Source organism: Aegilops tauschii, chromosome 2, assembly GCF_002575655.3.
Source record: "Aegilops tauschii subsp. strangulata cultivar AL8/78 chromosome 2, Aet v6.0, whole genome shotgun sequence".
Lineage (NCBI taxonomy): Eukaryota > Viridiplantae > Streptophyta > Magnoliopsida > Poales > Poaceae > Aegilops > Aegilops tauschii.
The window spans coordinates 354,784,288-354,806,192 of NC_053036.3; positions in this window are offsets into that span (position 1 = coordinate 354,784,288).

Below are 21,905 nucleotides of genomic sequence, written 5' to 3' on the forward strand. Positions count from 1 at the left end.
GTTTACCAGTCTTGGTAATGCTGATTATGTGCGACTAGCACTATGAATCAAAGCTAAGCCGGCAGAACAAGAACCGCCGTGTACACTGTTGATAAAACCAGAAGAACTTGTTATAAATCAGAAAATCAAAACACAGGGGCTTCCGGTTCGAATACGACAAGAGACCTGTCCCCAAGGGGTTAAGCTAAGATTCGAATATGATCATATAGCCCCCAGTGGGTTTGGCGATGCCGATCAAGAGGGTACCGACAGCTATGTTCTCTTTGGTTCGAATACGACCCATGTTTGAACAGGAAGCCCCCAAATGACCTTAAGAGTTGTTTAACGATGTTGATTCGAATACGATCCACGTCGGTTCCCAAAGGGGGTTGAGCTATGATTAAAATATGATCAAAGAAAACTCCCCAATGAGCTCGGCACTTTGCCAATCAAGTGGGTATCGACAGCTATGTTCTCTTTGGTTCGAATACGACCTATGTTTGAACAGGAAGCCCCCAAGTGATTATATTGCGTACGGCTAGATTCGAATACGATCATAAGCCGGATCCACCTCCAAGTTACCATGTGATCTTGTAATGGAAACAACACATTTACCTTTGGAGGAGAAAAAGGACAGAGGTCCTGCTTTATTGCTTATCATAATATATACATGGCTTATAGAAATATGTACATCACGAGAGCCGGCGGCTCAAGTGTAATAAGGCCGAAGCTGAGCTATGTTCCACGGCCGACGGGTCTCCTCCTCCGACTTACGTGAATCTTTGCGCTCCCGAATGTCAATGAGGTAATATGACCCGTTGTGCAAGTTCTTGCTGACCACAAAGGGTCCTTCCCAAGGCGGGGATAGCTTGTGCGCATCTGTTTGATCTTGGATGAGCCGGAGCACCAGATCACCTTCCTGGAAGACCCGGGACTTAACCCGGCGACTGTGATAACGGCGCAGGTCTTGTTGGTAAATCGCTGATCGAGCTGCCGCCTCATCACGCTGTTCGTCCAACAAGTCAAGAGCATCTTGGCGCGCCTGTTCATTATCCGCCTCAACATAAGCCGCCACTCGAGGCGAGTCATGACGGATGTCACTGGGGAGGACTGCTTCCGCTCCATAAACCATGAAGAAAGGCGTGAAACCCGTAGACCTGTTAGGAGTAGTGTTGATGCTCCACAACACGGAGGGTAACTCCTCCACCCAACAACCCGGCGTCCGTTGCAAAGGGACCAAAGTCGGGGCTTGATGCCTTTCAGAATCTCCTGATTAGCCCTCTCAGCTTGCCCATTGGATTGAGGGTGAGCCACTGACGAAACATCAAGTCGAATATGCTCTCGTTGACAAAACTCCTCCATGGCGCCTTTGGACAGATTGGTACCATTGTCAGTTATAATGCTGTGTGGAAAGCCAAAGCGAAATATCACCCTTTTCATGAACTGAACCGCCGTGGCCGCGTCACACTTGCTAACTGGCTCTGCCTCAACCCACTTTGTGAATTTGTCAACTGCCACCAAGAGGTGGGTCTTTTTATCCTTGGACCTTTTAAAAGGCCCAACCATGTCAAGCCCCCAGACCGCAAAGGGCCAAGTGATTGGGATCATCCTCAGCTCCTGAGCCGGCACATGAGCCCGTCGCGAGAACCTTTGGCAACCATCACATTTACTGACCAAGTCCTCCGCATCAGCATGAGTCGTCAGCCAATAAAAACCATGACAAAAAGCCTTAGCCATAAGGGATTTTGAGCCGGCATGATGGCCACAATCTCCTTCGTGAATCTCACGCAAGATCTCTTGACCTTCCTCAGGGGAGACACGGCGCTGGAACGCTCCTGTAACACTGCGGCGATGCAGCTCACCATTGATAACAACCATTGACTTAGACCACCGGGTTATTTGTCTGGCCAAAGTTTCATCCTCAGGCAAATCTCCCCGGGTCATGTAAGCCAAGTACGGCACCGTCCAGTCCGGGGTGATGTGGAGGGCCGCCACCAACTGTATTTCCGGGTCAGGGACAACCAAGTCTTCCTCTGTAGGCAACTTAACAGAAGGGTTATGCAAGACGTCCAGGAAAGTATTAGGCGACACCGGTTTTCGCTGAGAGCCCAGCCGGCTTAAAGCATCAGCCGCCTCGTTCTTCCTGCGATCGATGTGCTCTACTTGGTAACCCTGAAAGTGCCCAGCAATGGCATCAACTTCACGGCGATAAGCCGCCATGAGAGGGTCCTTGGAGTCCCACTTGCCTGATACTTGTTGAGCCTCCAAGTCTGAGTCGCCGAAGCACCTTACCCGGCTCAAACTCATCTCCTTAGCCATCCGAAGACCATGGAGCAAGGCCTCATACTCAGCTGCATTGTTAGTGCAAGGAAACATCAATTGTAGCACATAATGGAACTTGTCACCTTTAGGGGAAGCCAACACGACTCCAGCCTCCGAGCCCTCCAATTGCCTGGACCCGTCGAAGTGAATAGTCCAATATGTGTTATCCGGCTTTTCCTCAGGCACTTGTAGCTCTGTCCAATCATTGATGAAATCCACCAAAGCTTGAGATTTAACAGCAGTGCGTGGTACGTACTTTAGACCATGAGGCCCAAGCTCTATAGCCCACTTAGCCACTCTCCCTGTAGCCTCTCTGTTTTGGATGATATCTCCAAGGGGGCAGAACTAACCACAGTGATAGGGTGACCTTGAAAATAGTGCTTAAGCTTCCGGCTTGCCATGAACACACCATAAACAAGCTTCTGCCAGTGTGGATACCGCTGTTTGGACTCGATGAGCACTTCGCTGACATAATAAACCGGCCGCTGAACCGGATGCTCCTTACCCTCTTCCTTGCGCTCCACCACCACAGCCACACTGACAGCCCGTGTGTTAGCAGCTACATATAGCAATAAAGGCTCCTTGTCAACCGTAGCAGCAAGGACAGGGGGCTCTGCCAGCTGTCTCTTCAAATCCTCAAAAGCAGTATTAGCGGCATCATTCCAGACAAAGTTATCAGTTTTCTTCATCAACTGGTACAATGGCATGGCCTTCTCACCCAAACGGCTTTTAAACCGGCTTAAAGCAGCAATACGACCCGCCAGGCGCTGGACGTCGTTTATACACGCCGGCTTAGCCAGAGAGGTGATCGCCTTGATCTTCTTCGGGTTAGCTTCAATGCCTCTGTTAGAGACCAAGAAACCCAAGAGCTTGCCTGCAGGAACACCAAAAACACACTTGGCCGGGTTAAGCATCATCTTGTAGACCCGGAGATTATCAAAGGTTTCCCTCAGATCATCTATCAAAGTTTCCTTCTCTTTGGATTTAACCACAACATCATCCACATAGGCATGAACATTGCGCCCAATCTGGTTATGAAGACAGTTCTGCACGCAACGCTGATAAGTCGCCTGTGCACTCTTGAGTCCAAAGGGCATAGACACATAGCAGAAGGCTCCAAAGGGAGTGATGAACGCCGTCTTCTCCTGGTCCTTAACTGCCATTTTAATTTGATGGTATCCAGAATAAGCATCCAAGAAACTTAAGCGCTCGCAACCCGCCGTAGCATCAATGATTTGATCAATACGGGGAAGGGCAAAAGGATAAGCCGGACATGCCTTGTTTAAGTCCGTGTAGTCCACACACATCCGCCAGGTGCCATTCTTCTTGAGCACGAGCACCGGGTTAGCTAACCACTCTGGGCGAAAGACTTCCACAATAAACCCGGCCGCCAAGAGCCGGGCCACCTCTTCACCAATGGCTTTCTGCCTCTCTTCATTAAACCGCCGAAGGAATTGCCTGACCGGCTTAAATTTCGGATCAACATTGAGAGTGTGCTCAGCGAGTTCTCTAGGTACACCTGGCATGTCAGAAGGTTTCCATGCAAAAATGTCCCTATTCTCACGGATGAACTCGATGAGCGCGCTTTCCTATTTTGGATCCAGATTGGCACTGATGCTAAACTACTGAGATGAATCACCTGGAACAAAATCAACAAGTTTAGTCTCATCAGCCGACTTAAATTTCATTGCCGGCTCATGCTCCGTAGTCGGCTTTTTCAGAGAGGTCATATCCGTTGGATCAACATTGTCCTTGTAAAACTTCAACTCCTCCGTCGCACAAACAGATTCTGCATAAGCTGCATCGCCTTCCTCACACTCCAAGGCCACCTTCCGGCTGCCATGAACCGTAATGGTCCCATTGTGACACGGCATCTTGAGCTGTAAATACACGTAACACGGCCGTGCCATGAACTTGGCGTAAGCCGGCCGCCCAAATATGGCATGATACGGGCTTCTTATCTTGACCACCTCAAAGGTCAATTTTTCCACCCGGTAGTTGTGCTCGTCTCCAAAGGCCACTTCCGACTCGATCTTGCCAACTGGATAACCGACTTACCAGGCACCACGCCATGGAAAATAGTGTTTGACTGGCTGAGGTTCTTATCAATCAACCCCATACGACGGAAAGTCTCATAATAGAGGATGTTGATGCTGCTGCCTCCATCCATGAGCACCTTAGTGAACTTATATCCTCCCACCTGAGGAGCCACCACCAAGGCCAAGTGACCCGGATTATCCACCCGGGGAGGGTGATCCTCCCTACTCCACACGATAGGCTGCTCAGACCATCTTAAATAGCGTGGAACCGCCGGCTCAATAGCATTCACAGCCCTCTTATGAAGCTTCTAATCTCGCTTACACAGACTGGTGGTAAATACATGATACTGTCCACCGCTAAGCTGCTTTGGATTGGTCTGATAACCCCCTGCTGCTGTTGATGACCCTGGCCAGACTGTTGATTAAAGCCCCCTTGACCGTTCTGAGGATTAGAATTTGAGCCGCCGCCCGGGCCATGAAAGCCGCCGGCGCCTGAGCCACCGCTCGGGCCATTGTTGTCATTAAAGGCATTGGAATTCTTAAAGGCCTTCATGATCGTACAATCCTTCCATAAATGAGTAGCTGGCTTCTCCCTAGAGCCGTGCCTTGGACAAGGCTCATTCAACAGCTGCTCCAGCGTCGGGCCTGACCCGCCGCCTCGGGGCGGTGGCCTCCCCTTGCGTCGCTGGTTATTACCCTGTGAACTGGCGTTGGCCACGAACTCTAGGCTGCCGTCGGCCTTACGCTTGCCACCTCCTTGGTTCCCCGGGTTATGCTGAGGACCCTTGCCATTGCCGTTCTTCTTTCCCTTCCCTGTCCTTTCATCATCTGAAGCGGGGTCCTTGGTACTATCAGAGTCGGCGTACTTGACGAGAGCCGCCATCAGCGTACCCATATCATTGCAGTCGCGCTTAAGCCGCCCGAGTTTCATCTTCAAGGGCAGGAAACGACAATTCTGTTCCAACATTAAGACTGCAGAGCCGGCATCCATCTTATTAGATGAATGTATTATCTCTTTGACCCGGCGAACCCAATGTGTCGTAGACTCACCCTCCTGCTGCTTACAGTTAGTCAAATCCACAATTGACATAGACTGCCTACAAGTATCCTTGAAGTTTTGGATGAACCGGGCTTTCAGCTCAGCCCAAGACCCAATGGAGTTCGGTGGTAGCCCTTTCAACCAAGTGCGGGCAGTCCCATCTAACATCATGGTGAAGTACTTGGCCATCGCAGCTTCACTGACCTCCAGCAATTCCATGGCCATCTCGTAACTCTCGATCCAGGCCCCGGGTTGTAAGTCAGCCGTGTAATTAGGCACCTTCGTAGGCCCTTTGAAATCCTTGGGTAGACGTTCATTGCGGAGAGCCGGCACTAAACAAGGGACACCTCCAGTCCTCGTAGGGATACCTACGTCGACGGAAGTCGTCGGATAAGCCGGGGGTGTCTGGTAAGCCGTCAACTGAGGCACCTGCTCCGCCTCTGGCCGCGCTCTGTCTTGGTCTGTTGCGTGAAAGGCTCCGTTATGAGCCGGGCCATGGCCAGGGGGCGGGTCATGGCGTCGGAGATTACTTGAGCCGGTCGCTGAGACCATGTGTCGGCTATAATTCGGGCTCCGGCCTGGGCGAGGAGTAGAATGGATCCTGTCCCGGCTGTAAGAGTACGCCTCTTGCTGTGCCAGCGCTATCTGAAGGAGTTCTCTGACCCGGCGGGTTTCAACAGCTGTTGGAGAGTCGTCGTCGATTGGGAGAGCCGCCAACCGTGCTGCTGCGGCGACCATGTTCTCCAGCGGGTTGGCATAATGACCCGGTGGTATTGGCACATACTGAGGCAGGGCAGGGCTCACCCGGGGAGGCCCCATCACTTGTGGCTGAACAGGGGTCCCAGACCCGGGCACTATGACCCCCGGCGGGTTACTAGACCCTGCACCTGGCGTGTTGAAGAGGTTTCGAGGATCGTAGACCGGAGGGAGTCGAGATTGGGCCTTTTGATGCCTCCTTCTCATGACCTCATTGGACGCGTTCTGATCCATCGTGAGCCGGAAGGACTGCGCCTGAATCAACTGAGTCTGGGCGTCGAGAGCCGCCCTCTCCGCAGCCATCCTGATCCCTTCCGCCGCCAGATCCTCCTTGGCTTTCGCTAGATCTAACTTCAACTGTGCCACCTCCGCGTCATGCTGAGCTTGATCCGCCGGGTCGACCGTGGCGGTCAACAGGGCCGTCATCTTATCCGTGAGATCCATCAGCACATGAGCCGGCGAAGGTACCGGGTTTCCTGACCCCGCGGCAGGGTTCTGAACAGGTTGTGCACCGGCCATGAAGATTCCAACCCGACCCGGCGGCTCAAACGGGTCCGGAATACTGTCACCATCGGAACCACCCATGAGCCTGCCATCTTGAAGTTGATACAACGAGTCGGTCTCCTCTATGGATGACTCGCCGTCAGAGCGAGCGGCCGTCTCCTCGCCAGATCCAGATCTTTCAGAGAGTCCTCCATGGACGCATCCCACGAAAGCATGCTTCAAGGCAGGCAGAGTCCGGGCGGGTCGTGCACGTTGAGCCGTCTCGATGAGATCGGCGTAGAGGTCCAGCTCAAGGCCCGGCTCACCAATCTTGCCAATGAAGACATGGATTCCGCCGAAGGGGACCCGGTACCCGTACTTGATTGAGCCGGCGTCAGGGCCCCAGTTTGCATCGTCAATGTAGAGCTTGCCACGACGACTCTTGGTCATCCGGCCCACAGCGTATCCCTTGAGCCCTTCGAAGCTGCCCTTCAAGAACTCAAATCCACCGTGCGCTGGCCCCACGGTGGGCGCCAACTATCGTGGAATTGTCACGGCAGATGTCCTCGAGCTAGGACTTAGTCGTGGAGCCATCGCAACTAGGAAGCTTGAAGGGGTTAAACGGGACAAGGAACACGAGGGTTATACTGGTTCCGCCCCTTACGGTGAAGTAAAAGCCTACGTCCAGTTGAGGTGGTATTGATTAGGGTTTCGATGGCCAGGGAGCTTAACTGCTATGCCTGGCTCTCGACGAGATCTTTCTTCCCTTAAACCGCCGCCGGGTTGTCCCCTTATATAGAGAGGTTGACGCCCAGCAGCTCTCAGAGTCCCGGCCGTCTCATAAGAGTGTCCGGCTCGGACTCTCAACTATTCTTGCCTTACACTACAAGTTCTACCATAATGACGGTTGTAACTACGGGCCTTAAGCCATCTCCGGGTCTTAAGCCCATCTTTGGCCCACCGTCTTCAAGCTTGGCGCCGGGCTTCAGGTGATGACCATTATGAGTAACCCGGCCCCTCCGAGCGGGTGACTCTAAGGTTTATATCCTCAACAAAATCTGTTTCCGATTATTCTATATTCGTGCCCCTTCGTTCGTTTACATATTCTTTCGGTGCTTCGTTCAAGTATGCTTCAATCAGCTCGCGATCTCTTCTTTCAATTGCATCTTGATTCCCTCAAGTATCTTCGTGCTTTTCAAATTCTTTCCGGTGATTCATTCTCTTTTTTCGTCATTCATTTAAATTCCTACGGTGGCTCGTTCAAGATTCTTTCTATTGTTATCATATCAATTCATTCGTTATTTTCAACCCTACCGGTGGTTCACGAAGACTTTCTCAAGTTTTGCGCTATATCCCCCCTTAATCTTTTCCCAATGTGAATAAGCGGTATGCAAATCCATGCTCATCAATTTAACTGATGGAGGATAGGCTTAACATAATTCTTATTCTTCCCCATCAAGTTATCTAATCCCTTCATTCAGAGTTGTTCATGATGAATATACCCTAATCCCAAGTGTTTTCATCTTTTCTTTCCCGGAGTTCTAAGCTTCTCGCCGATTTCGTCGCGAACCTCCATCCAAATCATCGCAAGGATTTAATCTTATCCCTTTCATCCTTCAATTTTATCTCGTCATTCTTTTGTTACCGGAGTGCATCATGGTGGCTCGTCATGATTTAATTCATTCCTCAAGTGTTCATCAAGATTCTTATCGAAGGAGCTCAAGTATCTTCGTCTTGCTTCTCAAAGTGCAACTAATTCTCCATATTCTTCTGAAGTGGAGTTTTGCATTTCCTCGTTTCTTCTCCGCTTGGGGTAGGTTACCACCTCATAATTTTGACATGTTATCCATAAGTCCACAACAAGCTTATTCTTTTGTTGTTGGATTTCCAACAACTTCGATCAATGTTTCCTTCTAAGGATGCTCTCTATTTCATTCATGGTAGAAGTTGTCATCTTCTTCCCTGTCCTTCTCATTCCACTCTTTCAAGTCTTCCGGAGATTTTGTGTTGTTCCTCAAGTCAAGTATCGTTCCATTTCTCAAGTTCATGTTATATTATTTCCTTGTTTAGCCAGAGTGCTGCCTAAATCCTTTCAGTCTTATTCGTTTCTTATCTCGTTCTAACCGGAGTAGTTTCAGAGTCTATCTGATTCCGTGAGCATTTGATTCTCGTCATTCTCGTCGTTCCTCTCTTCTTCTCGAGTGCTCTCGATTCTTTGCTTTTCCTCTTGCGTTCTTATTTCACCTCATCCCTTTTTCCTTTCGTCTCGGTCCTAAGATCTCGGGACGAGATCTCTTGTTAGTGGAGGAGTGTTGTAACGCCCCGGATTCGATGCGCCAGGTGTCTTCCAGCTATTCGTCGTTGTTGCCATGTCTTTTGCTTGCGTGTTGCATTTTGCCATGTCATCATCTGCATTTCTTCTGCATGTTTTTCAAAACTTGCATCCGTTCAGGTCCTCCCGGTTCTCTCCATTGTCCGTTCTGAGCCCAACCACACTCGCACGCGCCCGCGGCACCTCTCAGTCCTTGGTTTTGTGAGCCGCCAAAAACATTCTCGGAATGGGATGAAAGTTGGCGTGTGGTCTTGTTATAGTGTAGGTAGACCGCCTGTCAAATTTCATCGCATTCGGAGTCCGTTTGATAGCCCAACCGTCATCCGTAGCGGCACCGTTGCCGGTTTAATCGTCGGACGTTTCGGTCTCCGAAACTGTCGCCGGGCTACCCTTCTCTTCTCCCCCATTGCCCGAGGCCTTCTACACAGCCCAAGTCCAGCCCACTAAAACCCCCTCCGACCGGAACCGTTCGATTGCAATCGGAGGGCTCCGAAACCCCCTCAAACCCTAACCTTCCCTGTATAAACACCCCCACATGCCATTTTTGGCCTTCTCCTCCCTCCTCCTCGAAACCCGCGCCACCAATCATCAGCCAGCTGCCTCCCACCTCCTCTCCTCGAAGCCCGGTGCCGGCCAACCCCTCCACCGCCACTTGGCATGCCCCGGTTGGCCCAGCCGCCGCCCCGGCCAGTGGGAAGCCTCCACGTCGCCCCTGCCTCCCTCCTCCTCCCGCAGGGCCCGCCGGAGCCCATCACAAGCCCGCCCCAGGCCAGATCTGGGCCCGGACGAGCCCGCGCGAAGCCGCCGACAGCCCGCCGCCCTCGCTCCAAAGCTCCGCGCCCTCCGCGCCTCCCCGCCGCCGCAGTCCTCCGCGCCGCCACGCCGGATCCCGCCGGCGAGCAGCAGGTCGCCGCCGACCGCGCCTCCGCCCCGCGGCTCCTGGGCGAGCCGCGCTCGCCGGACCCGCGTGCCCGCGCTCGTTCGCCTCCTCCGTGCGCCGACCGTCGTCGCCTTGTCCCCACCGACCGCCGACCGACGTCCTCGCCGGCAAGCGCCTCGCCAGGCCGGAGCTCCGCCGCCCTCTCCTTCCTTCTCCCTCTTCCTCATGGCGTCTCTCTCTCTCCCCGCAGGTCGCCGCCGTCCGGATCCGGCCTACCACGAGCTCCGGCGAGCTCTTCTCCACTCCGGCCGCCGTTCCCCGCAAGTCCGGCGACGTCTCCGGCGAGATCCGCCGCGTTGACTTTCCCCCCCTCGAGGTCGATTTCTTCCAAGTCCCTGAAAAATTGCATTATGTTGCTATGTTCATCATGCCATATCTTTATGTGTGCTGCTCCGCTTTGAGCGTGTATTATGTCGAAATGTTCATCATGAGATGATATTCATTTTGTTCCATTGTTCCATGCTTGTTTGAGTCCATCTTGATGCCCTAATCATCGTTGCAAGAGTGCTATATGATGTTAACTGCTGTCTGTTAACAGAACTTGATGATTTGTCTTTTTCATTGCATTTTGTGTGTGCATCCTATGAGCATCAGCTCTACATGTGTTTTGAACTACATCATGCCATATTTTCAGTGGTGCTAGTCTTGTGTTTTTAGTATCTATGTGGTGACTAGCAGAAGCATGCAAAGTAGCCTCCGTGATGTTGCTGATTTCTGTGACTTAGTAATTTCTGCCAAGTCTGAGTCTGTTATATTTTGTTGCCATGTAAACCTGCTGCTGCAAGTCATTCTATACATAATATGGAGATGTTCACTAAGGATGTTTTGTTATACATGTTATGCTCTATCCACCCATGCCCTTGTTTGCATTTATAGCCTGCTTTAGCTTGTTGTAATATTGCTCTCAAATTGCTAAATAATGTTGCTGTCAGCCTGTTAACATTAAGTCCAGTTTTTGCCATGTGTTTTGATAGTGATCCATGCACCCTATGAACTTGATCTTGCCATTCTTTGCTTCATAATTATGCCATATTACTGATGGTTACCTTGTCATACCATGTATTGCTCTGTGGTGAGTGGTTCAAGCTCACCAACATGCCTACTTATCGTTGTTTCTGCCATGTCTTGTTATTTTCACCAAGTCTGAATCTGTCATATTACTTGCTATGTTTACCTGGGTGCCATCATATCTTCTGTGCCTTTTTGGCTCGTGATCAGTAAGGGATTTTTGTTCTATGCAATTAGTTCATTAATTCCATGCCTTTTTTTGCTATGATATGTTCCTTTAGCATGTTGTTTGATAACTCTAAACTTAACAACCTGATGTTATTTCTGCCATGTCCAGTAATTTCTGCTAAGTCTGTGAATCTGTTATTATTTGCAATCTTGCCATGTCCTTTTGGTTATGTTATACTGGTTTCTGGAGATAGCTCAGTGTTCATGTTTTGTCATGCTTTGCCTGTACATCACGTCCGTGCCTTTTGTTTTCATGTTGAGATGCTGTAGCATGTTGTTTTGATGCTTGCAAAATGCCTAGTTGCTGTTATGGACAGATTGTTGTTATATCTTATTTGGAGTGTACGTGTTGCACCGTTGCTCCGTTTTGGGCATGCTCTATATGAAACTTGCTTAGAATTGCATGTAGTTTCATATTACCTTGTTGCATCCTTGTTTTGAGTGTGTTTGCTTGATGTTTGAATGCATTTTTGCATCAATGCCATGTTTAACTTGGTTTGCTCATATCTTCTAGGCCGTAGCTCCGAATTAAATGAACTTTATATGTAACTTGACTAGAATTTCATGTAGATCATTTTGGTGCATCTTAACTTGTTGTTTAACAACTTCAACTTAATGTTTGTTCAGATCTGGGCCAATTTCGAAATTTGCATATGAGGACTTACCGGAATTGTTATAGGTTGTTTCCGGCCTCATTTAAACTTGCTTTGATGTGTTGTTCTTGTATGCATCATCTCTTGCCATGAGTAGCCTCATATAGCCTTGTCATGCATCATACTTGATTGAGCATCATGCCTTGTTCATGTGTGGTGTGTTTACCATGTTGTGTGCTTCTTCTCGATAGTTCCCGTTTCGTTGCGATCGTGAGGATTCATTCGTCTACGCTTGGTTCGTCTTCGTGGCTTCATCTTCTTCATGGACCCGTTCTTCTTCCTAGCGGGATATCAGGCAAGATGACCGTCACCTTGGATCTCATTACTATCATTGCTATGCTAGTTGCTTCGTTTTATCGCTATGCTGCGCTACCTATCACTTGCTCTTCAAGCCTCCCAAATTGCCATGAACCTCTAACCTTTGTCACCCTTCCTAGCAAACCATTGTTTGGCTATGTTACCGCTTTTCTCAGCCCCTCTTATAGCGTTGCTAATTGCAGGTGAAGATGAAGATTGCTCCATGTTGGATTATGTTTTTGTTGGGATATCACAATATCTCTTATTTAATTAATGCATCTATATACTTGGTAAAGGGTGGAAGGCTCGGCCTTATGCCTGGTGTTTTGTTCCACTCTTGCCGCCCTAGTTTCTGCCATACCGGTGTTATGTTCCTTGATTTTGCATTCCTTACACGGTTGGGTGATTTATGGGACCCCTTGACAGTTCGCTTGAATAAAACTCTTCCAGCAAGGCCCAACCTTGGTTTTACATTTGCCTCACCTAGCCCTTTTCCCTTGGGTCATCTTTATTTTAACCCCCCCCCCCGGGCCAGTGCTTCTCTAAGTGCTGGTCTGAACTGAGTAGACTGCGGGGCCCCCTCGTGGAAACTCGAGGTCTGGTTTTACTCGTAGGATGTCTCATCCGGTGTTGCCCTGAGAACGAGATATGTGCAGCTCCTATCGGGATTGTCGGCACATCGGGCGGCTTTGCTGGTCTTGTTTTACCATTGTCGAAATGTCTTGTAACCGGGATTCCGAGACTGGTCGGGTCTTTCCGGGAGAAGGAATATCCTTCGTTGACCGTGAGAGCTTATAATGGGCTAAGTTGGGACACCCCTGCAGGGTATAAACTTTCGAGAGCCGTGCCCGCGGTTATGTGGCAGATGGGAATTTGTTAATATCCGGTTGTAGAGAACTTGACACTTGACCTTAACTAAAACGCATCAACCGCGTGTGTAGCCGTGATGGTCTCTTCTCGGCGGAGTCCGGAAGTGAACACGGTTTCTGGGTTATGTTTGACGTAAGTAGGAGTTCAGGATCACTTCTTGATCATTGCTAGTTTCACGACCGTTCCGTTGCTTCTCTTCTCGCTCTTATTTGCGTATGTTAGCCACCATACATGCTTAGTCGCTGCTGCAACCTCACCACTTTACGCCTTCCTTACCCTTTAAGCTTTGCTAGTCTTGATACCCATGGTAATGGGATTGCTGAGTCCTCGTGGCTCACAGATTAATACAACCCCAGTTGCAGGTACAGGTTTTGCGATGATCATGACGCGAGAGCGATGTTACTTGTTTTGGAGTTCTTCTTCTGCTTCTTCTTTGATCAGGGGATAGGTTCAAGGTCGGCAGCCTGGGCTAGCAGGGTGGATGTCGTTTGAGCTTCTGTTTGTGTTTCATCCGTAGTCGGATGTTGTTCTCATGTATATTGATGTATTCTTGCGGCATTTGTATGCCTTGTATGTATCCCCATCTATTATGTAATGTTGATGTAATGATATCCACCTTGCAAAAGCGTGTTAATATGCGGTTCTATCCTTGGTGGGACCTTCGAGTGTCTTTAGGATAGTATCGCATATTGGGCGTGACACTTGAACTCCGCCATCATGGTCCTTGCGGCATCCATCAACGTTCGGTTCTTCCTCTCCGCAACATCGTTTTGTTGAGGGGTGTAAGGTGCGGCATATTGATGCTTGATCCCCTCATCACTAAGAAACTCATCGAAGGTGTAGTTCTTGAACTCGGTGCCATTGTCACTTCTTATTGTCAAGATCTTTGCATTGTGTTGACGTTGGGCTTCATTTGCAAAGTCAATAACGGTTTGTTGGGTCTCACTCTTCCTCTTGAAGAAATACACCCAAGTGTATCTTGAATAGTCATCCATAATTACCAAGCAATACTTTCTACCCCCAAGACTATCAAAGGATGGAGGCCCAAAGAGATCCAAATGAAGGAGCTCCAAAGGCCTCTTCGAGTAAATGAGAGTCGTGGGAGGGTGAGCCTTCTCATGAAGCTTTCCTTCGATACAAGCACTGCAAGCACGATCTTTAGCAAAACTAACGTTCGTTAGTCCACGGACATGGTTCCCCTTGAGAAGACTTTGCAAAGATCTCATATTGACATGGGCTAAACGGCGATGCCAAAGCCATCCCACGTCAACTTTAGCCATTAGGCATGTCGCGGTCTTAGTGGGTCGCTCCGAAAAGTTAATCACATAGAGACCGTTCTCGACATGCCCAACAAAGGCTACTTTAAGAGTCTTGCTCCACAAGAGGGCCACGGTATCAATATCAAAGAAGGTGGCAAAGCCCATGATAGCAAGTTGACGAACGGAAAGTAAATTGTATGCAAGGGACTCAACAAGCATGACTTTCTCGATCGTGAGATCATGAGAAATGACTACTTTGCCGAGTCCCATACCTTAGAGGACGAGGCATCACCCCACTCGACATTGGTGGGCATAGATGGAATCTTATGCACGTCCACCACCAAGTCCTTGCTTCCGGTCATATGATTTGTAGCTCCACTATCGAGCAACCATGATCCCCCACTGGAAGCAAACACCTACAAGAGATCAATGCTTGGTTTTAGGTACCCATTTTGTAATGGGTCCTTTGATGTTAGTAACAAGGGTCTTAGGAACCCAAATAGACCATTCAATTTACTCATGAGGAGAACCAACAAATTTGGCATAAACATGCCCATCACTAGCACGGCATAACACATAAGAAGGATTAAAGTCGCCGGCTTTGTTGGATGGGGTGGTATTGCCCTTCTTGACACCGCCACCCTTCGCATTGTTCTTCTTCTCCTTGGAAGCACCCTCTCCCTCCTTCACAAAAGTTTGCTTGAGAGGAGGAGGTCGTTTGGTCTTGTCATTCTTCTTCTTGTTCTTGGGCTTGGGTGTGAACCCAATCCCCTCCTTGGCCACAACTTCCTTTTGGTTTCTCAAAAGGTCGTTGAGGTTCTTCTCACCTTGTATGCATGACACAAGGCCTTTCTCAAGTTGCTCCTTCAACTTAGCATTCTCCTCAACAAGATGCACATGCTCACAACAAGGGTTAGTAGCATTTGCATTATCAATTAACACCATATGAGGAAAGGTGGCTTTCTCCTTAGTTAGCTTTACTTGGAGTTGATCATGAGACTCCTTGAGGCTAGCATGAACACCCTGCCTTGTCGAGAATGTCAAACTCCTCTTTAAGTCTAGCAAGATCAACCCCAAGTTTTGCCTTCTCGGAGTTTAGCACACGAGACACAACAAGAGCATGATCAAGATCTTTCTTTAACTTAGCATGATCATCGTTGTATGACTCCTCAAGAGCCAAACGAAGACCACGCTCTTCGTCAAGAGCATTGGAAAGATCCGAAATCTCATCGGCATAGTCACGACTATGCCCCTCCATCTTAGAGATGGTATCTTCGTGAGCCTCGATCATGTCATTGGCTTCACCAAGTTGTTCCAAGAGAGCAATGAAAAGCTTCTTGGATTTACCCTTGAGTTTACCCGTAAAGGTCTCAAACTCATTTTCCTCCACATTTGTCCCCTCATGTTCATCAATGCTATCCGTCGAGAAGGATGATTAATGATGGTAGTTTTGATGTTGGGGGTTACCTTGTTGGTGGCTTTAGCCATGAGGCATTTGGCGGTGATGTTCTCATTGGGTGAGTCGAAGAGAGATATCCGTGGAGTCATCGCAATGGCAACGGAGGCCATGGCAACCGGCTCACCATCTTCATCATCCTCATTGTACTCTTCTTGCACCACTAATGCCTTGGGAGGAGTCTTCTTGGTGAAGTTGCTCTTGTTGGGGAACGACTTGTCCTTGTCCTTTCTAATGAGCTTGCCACCATTGTCTTCCCTCTTCTCGTAAGGGCACTCCGCAACAAAGTGGCTCACATTGCCACAATTGAAGCAAGTCCTCACTCGTTGCTTGCCCTTTGCGCCACTTGAATTGTTCTTGTTGAAGTTTGGCCTTGTGTTCTTCTTGCTCCAAAATTGCCTTGAAGCAAGAGCCATGTGTTCATGATAGGCATACTTCATATCTTCGAGGTTGCCCTCCTCTTCTTCCTCTTCATCCTCTTCCTCCATACTAACCTTGGCCTTTAGAGCAAGGTTGGGCTTCTTTACTCTTTGAGAGCGAAGAACCGCATTGTCGGCGGTCTTGTCCAAGATGCTCATAGCAACGAACTCATACAACACTTCACTTGAGGACAAGGTGTGGAAGTCCGGCCTTTGACGAATTACAGAGGACATGGCTTTGTGGTAGGGCATCATTGCATTGAGGAATTTGCGCTTGATCCAATTGTCATCTGTGTCCTTACTTCCATGATCTCGGAGAGAGACCGCGAGTTTGGTTACTCTCCGAAAAAGCTCACGAGGTTCTTCATCTTCTTTCATTGCAAACTCGTCGGCTTCATCTTGCACCACTTCATAGTTGGAGCGTTGAATGCTTGCGCTTCCCCGATAGAGGGAAACAACTTGGAGCCAAGCATCTTTGGCCACGATGTAGGGCCGGAGATGAGGAAGATCTTCGGGTGGGATTGCTTCTTGGATGATGAAGAGAGCAGTTCTCATTGAATTGATGATCCACAACTTCTCTAGGAGTGAAGTTACTTCGGTCATGCGGATAAAAACCTTCTTCAACGATTCTCCAAAGGTTAGTGTTCACATGATTTAAATGACGCTTAAAATGATAGACCCAAGAATCAAAATCTACATTCTTCTCAATCTTAGGAGCCGGGCCGGCATGATTTAAATGAGTGGAAGGGAGCGGTCCACCATAGACAGGTGGAGGTTCCACATGGGCAAAGATGTCGGTGCCATTTTTACCACTAGAAGAAGGAGCTTTCTCGCTAGTAGCTTCCCCTTTGTCGGAGGTAGCATCCGTCACCTTGTTGGTGGGATCACCCACTTTCAACGGTGCGGTGGAAAGCTTAAGCCCTTCTAAGTATTTATTAAACATGCTTTCGACCTCGGTAGTCATGGAGGTTTTCAATGTGTCCAACGCCACATTTAATTCCTCACGAGAGACCGCGGTTCCCCCATCTCCCGTAGACGAGACCGGATTCACACCGGAGTGCTCTTCCACACCGTCTACGACGTCAACCATACTATTCGGACGGTAAAGTCCTTAAAAAAGAGACGAGGCTCTGATACCAATTGAAAGGATCGATATAGTTGACTAGAGGGGGGTGAATAGGCAACTAACAATTTTTAGCTTTTCTTTACCAAATTAAACTTTGCATCAAAGTAGGTTGTCTAGATATGCAACTAAGTGAGCAACCTATATGATGCAATGACAACAAGCACGCAAACAAGCAAGAGATATAACACAAGTAAACTTGCGAAAGTAAAGGGACGAGATAACCAAGAGTGGAGCCGGTGAAGACGAGGATGTGTTACCGAAGTTCCTTCCTTTTGAGGGGAAGTACGTCTCCGTTGGAGCGGTGTGGAGGCATAATGCTCCCCAAGAAGCCACTAGGGCCACCGTATTCTCCTCACGCCCTCACACAATGCGAGATGCCGTGATTCCACTATTGGTGCCCTTGAAGGCGGCGACCAGACCTTTACAAACAAGGTTGGGGCAATCTCCACAACTTAATTGGAGGCTCCCAACGACACCACAAAGCTTCACCACAATGGACTATGGCTCCGCGGTGACCTCAACCGTCTAGGGTGCTCAAACACCCAAGAGTAACAAGATCCGCTAGGGATAAGTGGGGGGAATCAAATTTCTCTTGGTGGAAGTGTAGATCGGGGCCTTCTCAACCAATCCCGAGCAAATCAACAAGTTTGATTGGCTAGGGAGAGAGATCGGGCAAAAATGGAGCTTGGAGCAACAATGGAGCTTTTGGGGGAAGAGGTAGGTCAACTATGGGGAAGAAGACCTCTTTATATAGTGGGGGGAACAATCCAACTGTTACCCCCCACAACAGCCCCGCAGAGGGCGGTACTACCGCATAAGGCAGCAGTACTACCGCTGAGACCAGCGGTACTACCGCTCCCACGGCGGTACTACCGTGGAGATTGGAGGGTAGGGGAGATATGGACATGGGCGGTACTGCCGCGGTGGTAGGACGGTACTACCACTTAAGAGCGGTACTGCCGCTCTACTGCCGCTGCGAAGTACCGCACAATCCGACACGAAAAAAGACCCCTCGAGTCGACGCAGTAGGAGCCTAGTACCGTAGCGGTACTACTGCTGAGGACCCACCAGCGGTACTACCGCTGCGGAGCGGTACTGCCGCTTGTGACCCCTAAGCGGTACTATCGCTGGGTACCGCGGTACTACCGCTAGGTACCGCGGTACTACCGCTGGGACCAGACTCAGCCCAAAGAGAGAGGAAAGAAAACTCCAATGAAGCGGAAAGGCTCAGAGGGTGTAAAGAGGATGTGTACGTGTTGATTCCACCCTAGCCTTACCAAAGCGGACCCCCTCTTGATAGTACGGTGACTCCTACGAAACTAATCCACCAAAAGAAGCGAAAGAGCTACACCGTCTTGAATGACACTCCGAGGGGAAAGAAATCGTCTCGTGCCAAATGATGAATCTCTGAAATGCTCAAAGCACACGATTAGTCCGCAAACATGTTGTCATCAATCACCAAAACTACATCTAGAGAGATATGCCTTAACAGCTTCCCCTTTGTCGGAGGTAGCATCCGTCACCTTGTTGGCGGGATCACCCACTTTCAACGGTGCGGTGGAAAGCTTAAGCCCTTCTAAGTATTTATTAAACATGCTTTCGACCTCGGTAGTCATGGAGGTTTTCAATGTGTCCAACGCCACATTTAATTCCTCACGAGAGACCGCGGTTCCCTCATCTCCCGTAGACGAGACCGGATTCACACCAGAGTGCTCCTCCACACCGTCTACGACGTCAACCATATTCTTCGGGCGGTAAAGTCCTTAATAAAGAGACGAGGCTCTGATACCAATTGAAAGGATCGATATAGTTGACTAGAGGGGGGTGAATAGGCAACTAACAATTTTTAGCTTTTCTTTACCAAATTAAACTTTGCATCAAAGTAGGTTGTCTAGATATGCAACTAAGTGAGCAACCTATATGATGCAATGACAACAAGCATGCAAGCAAGCAAGAGATATAACACAAGTAAGCTTGCGAAAGTAAAGGGACGAGATAACCAAGAGTGGAGCCGGTGAAGACGAGGATGTGTTACCGAAGTTCCTTCCTTTTGAGGGAAAGTACGTCTCCATTGGAGCGGTGTGGAGGCACAATGCTCCCCAAGAAGCCACTAGGGCCACCGTATTCTCCTCGCGCCCTCACACAATGCGAGATGCCGTGATTCCACTATTGGTGCCCTTGAAGGCGGCGACCGGACCTTTACAAACAAGGTTGGGACAATCTCCACAACTTAATTGGAGGCTCCCAACGACACCACAAAGCTTCACCACAATGGACTATGGCTCCGCGGTGACCTCAACCGTCTAGGGTGCTCAAACACCCAAGAGTAACAAGATCCGCTAGGGATAAGTGGGGGGAATCAAATTTCTCTTGGTGGAAGTGTAGATCGGGGCCTTCTCAACCAATCCCGAGCAAATCAACAAGTTTGATTGGCTAGGGAGAGAGATCGGGTGAAAATGGAGCTTGGAGCAACAATGGAGCTTTTGGGGGAAGAGGTAAGTCAACTATGGGGAAGAAGACCTCTTTATATAGTGGGGGGAACAATCCAACTGTTACCCCCCACAACAGCCCTTAGAGGGCGGTACTACCGCATAAGGCAGCAGTACTACCGCTGAGACCAGCGGTACTACCGCTCCCACGGCGGTACTACCGTGGAGATTGGAGGGCAGGGGAGATATGGACATGGGCGGTACTGCCGCGGTGGTAGGATGGTACTACCACTTAAGAGCGGTACTGCCGCTCTACTGCCGCTGCGAAGTACCGCACAATCCGACACGAAAAAAGACCCCTCGAGTCGACGCAGTAGGAGCCTGGTACCGTAGCGGTACTACTGCTGAGGACCCACCAGCGGTACTACCGCTGCGGAGCGGTACTGCCGCTTGTGACCCCTAAGCGGTACTACCGCTGGGTACCGCGGTACTACCGCTAGGTACCGCGGTACTACCGCTGGGACCAGACTCAGCCCAAAGAGAGAGGAAAGAAAACTCCAATGAAGCGGAAAGGCTCAGAGGGTGTAAAGAGGATGTGTACGTGTTGATTCCACCCTAGCCTTACCAAAGCGGACCCCCTCTTGATAGTACGGTGACTCCTACGAAACTAATCCACCAAAAGAAGCGAAAGAGCTACACCGTCTTGAATGACACTCCGAGGGGAAAGAAATCGTCTCGTGCCAAATGATGAATCTCTGAAATGCTCAAAGCACACGATTAGTCCGCAAACATGTTGTCATCAATCACCAAAACTACATCTAGAGAGATATGCCTTAACAGCTTCCCCTTTGTCGGAGGTAGCATCCGTCACCTTGTTGGCGGGATCACCCACTTTCAACGGTGCGGTGGAAAGCTTAAGCCCTTCTAAGTATTTATTAAACATGCTTTCGACCTCGGTAGTCATGGAGGTTTTCAATGTGTCCAACGCCACATTTAATTCCTCACGAGAGACCGCGGTTCCCCCATCTCCCGTGGACGAGACCGGATTCACACCCGAGTGCTCCTCCACACCGTCTACGACGTCAACCATATTCTTCGGGCGGTAAAGTCCTTAATAAAGAGACGAGGCTCTGATACCAATTGAAAGGATCGATATAGTTGACTAGAGGGGGGTGAATAGGCAACTAACAATTTTTAGCTTTTCTTTACCAAATTAAACTTTGCATCAAAGTAGGTTGTCTAGATATGCAACTAAGTGAGCAACCTATATGATGCAATGACAACAAGCATGCAAGCAAGCAAGAGATATAACACAAGTAAGCTTGCGAAAGTAAAGGGACGAGATAACCAAGAGTGGAGCCGGTGAAGACGAGGATGTGTTACCGAAGTTCCTTCCTTTTGAGGGAAAGTACGTCTCCGTTGGAGCGGTGTGGAGGCACAATGCTCCCCAAGAAGCCACTAGGGCCACCGTATTCTCCTCGCGCCCTCACACAATGCGAGATGCCGTGATTCCACTATTGGTGCCCTTGAAGGCGGCGACCGGACCTTTACAAACAAGGTTGGGGCAATCTCCACAACTTAATTGGAGACTCCCAACGACACCACAAAGCTTCACCACAATGGACTATGGCTCCGCGGTGACCTCAACCGTCTAGGGTGCTCAAACACCCAAGAGTAACAAGATCCGCTAGGGATAAGTGGGGGGAATCAAATTTCTCTTGGTGAAAGTGTAGATCGGGGCCTTCTCAACCAATCCCGAGCAAATCAACAAGTTTGATTGGCTAGGGAGAGAGATCGGGCGAAAATGGAGCTTGGAGCAACAATGGAGCTTTCGGGGGAAGAGGTAAGTCAACTATGGGGAAGAAGACCTCTTTATATAGTGGGGGAACAATCCAACCGTTACCCCCCACAACAGCCCCGCAGAGGGCGGTACTACCGCATAAGGCATCGGTACTACCGCTCCCACCACGATACCGTGGAGATTGGAGGGCAGGGGAGATATGGACATGGACGGTACTGCCGCGGTGGTAGGACAGTACTACCGCTTAAGAGCGGTACTGCCGCTGCGAAGTACCGCACAATCCTACACGAAAAAAGACCCCTCGAGTCGACGCGGTAGGGGCCTGGTACCGTAGCGGTACTACTGCCGAGGACCCACCAGCGGCACTACCGCTGCGGAGCGGTACTGCCGCTTGTGACCCCTAAGCGGTACTACCGCTGGGTACCGCGGTACTACCGCTGGGACCAGACTCAGCCCAAAGAGAGAGGAA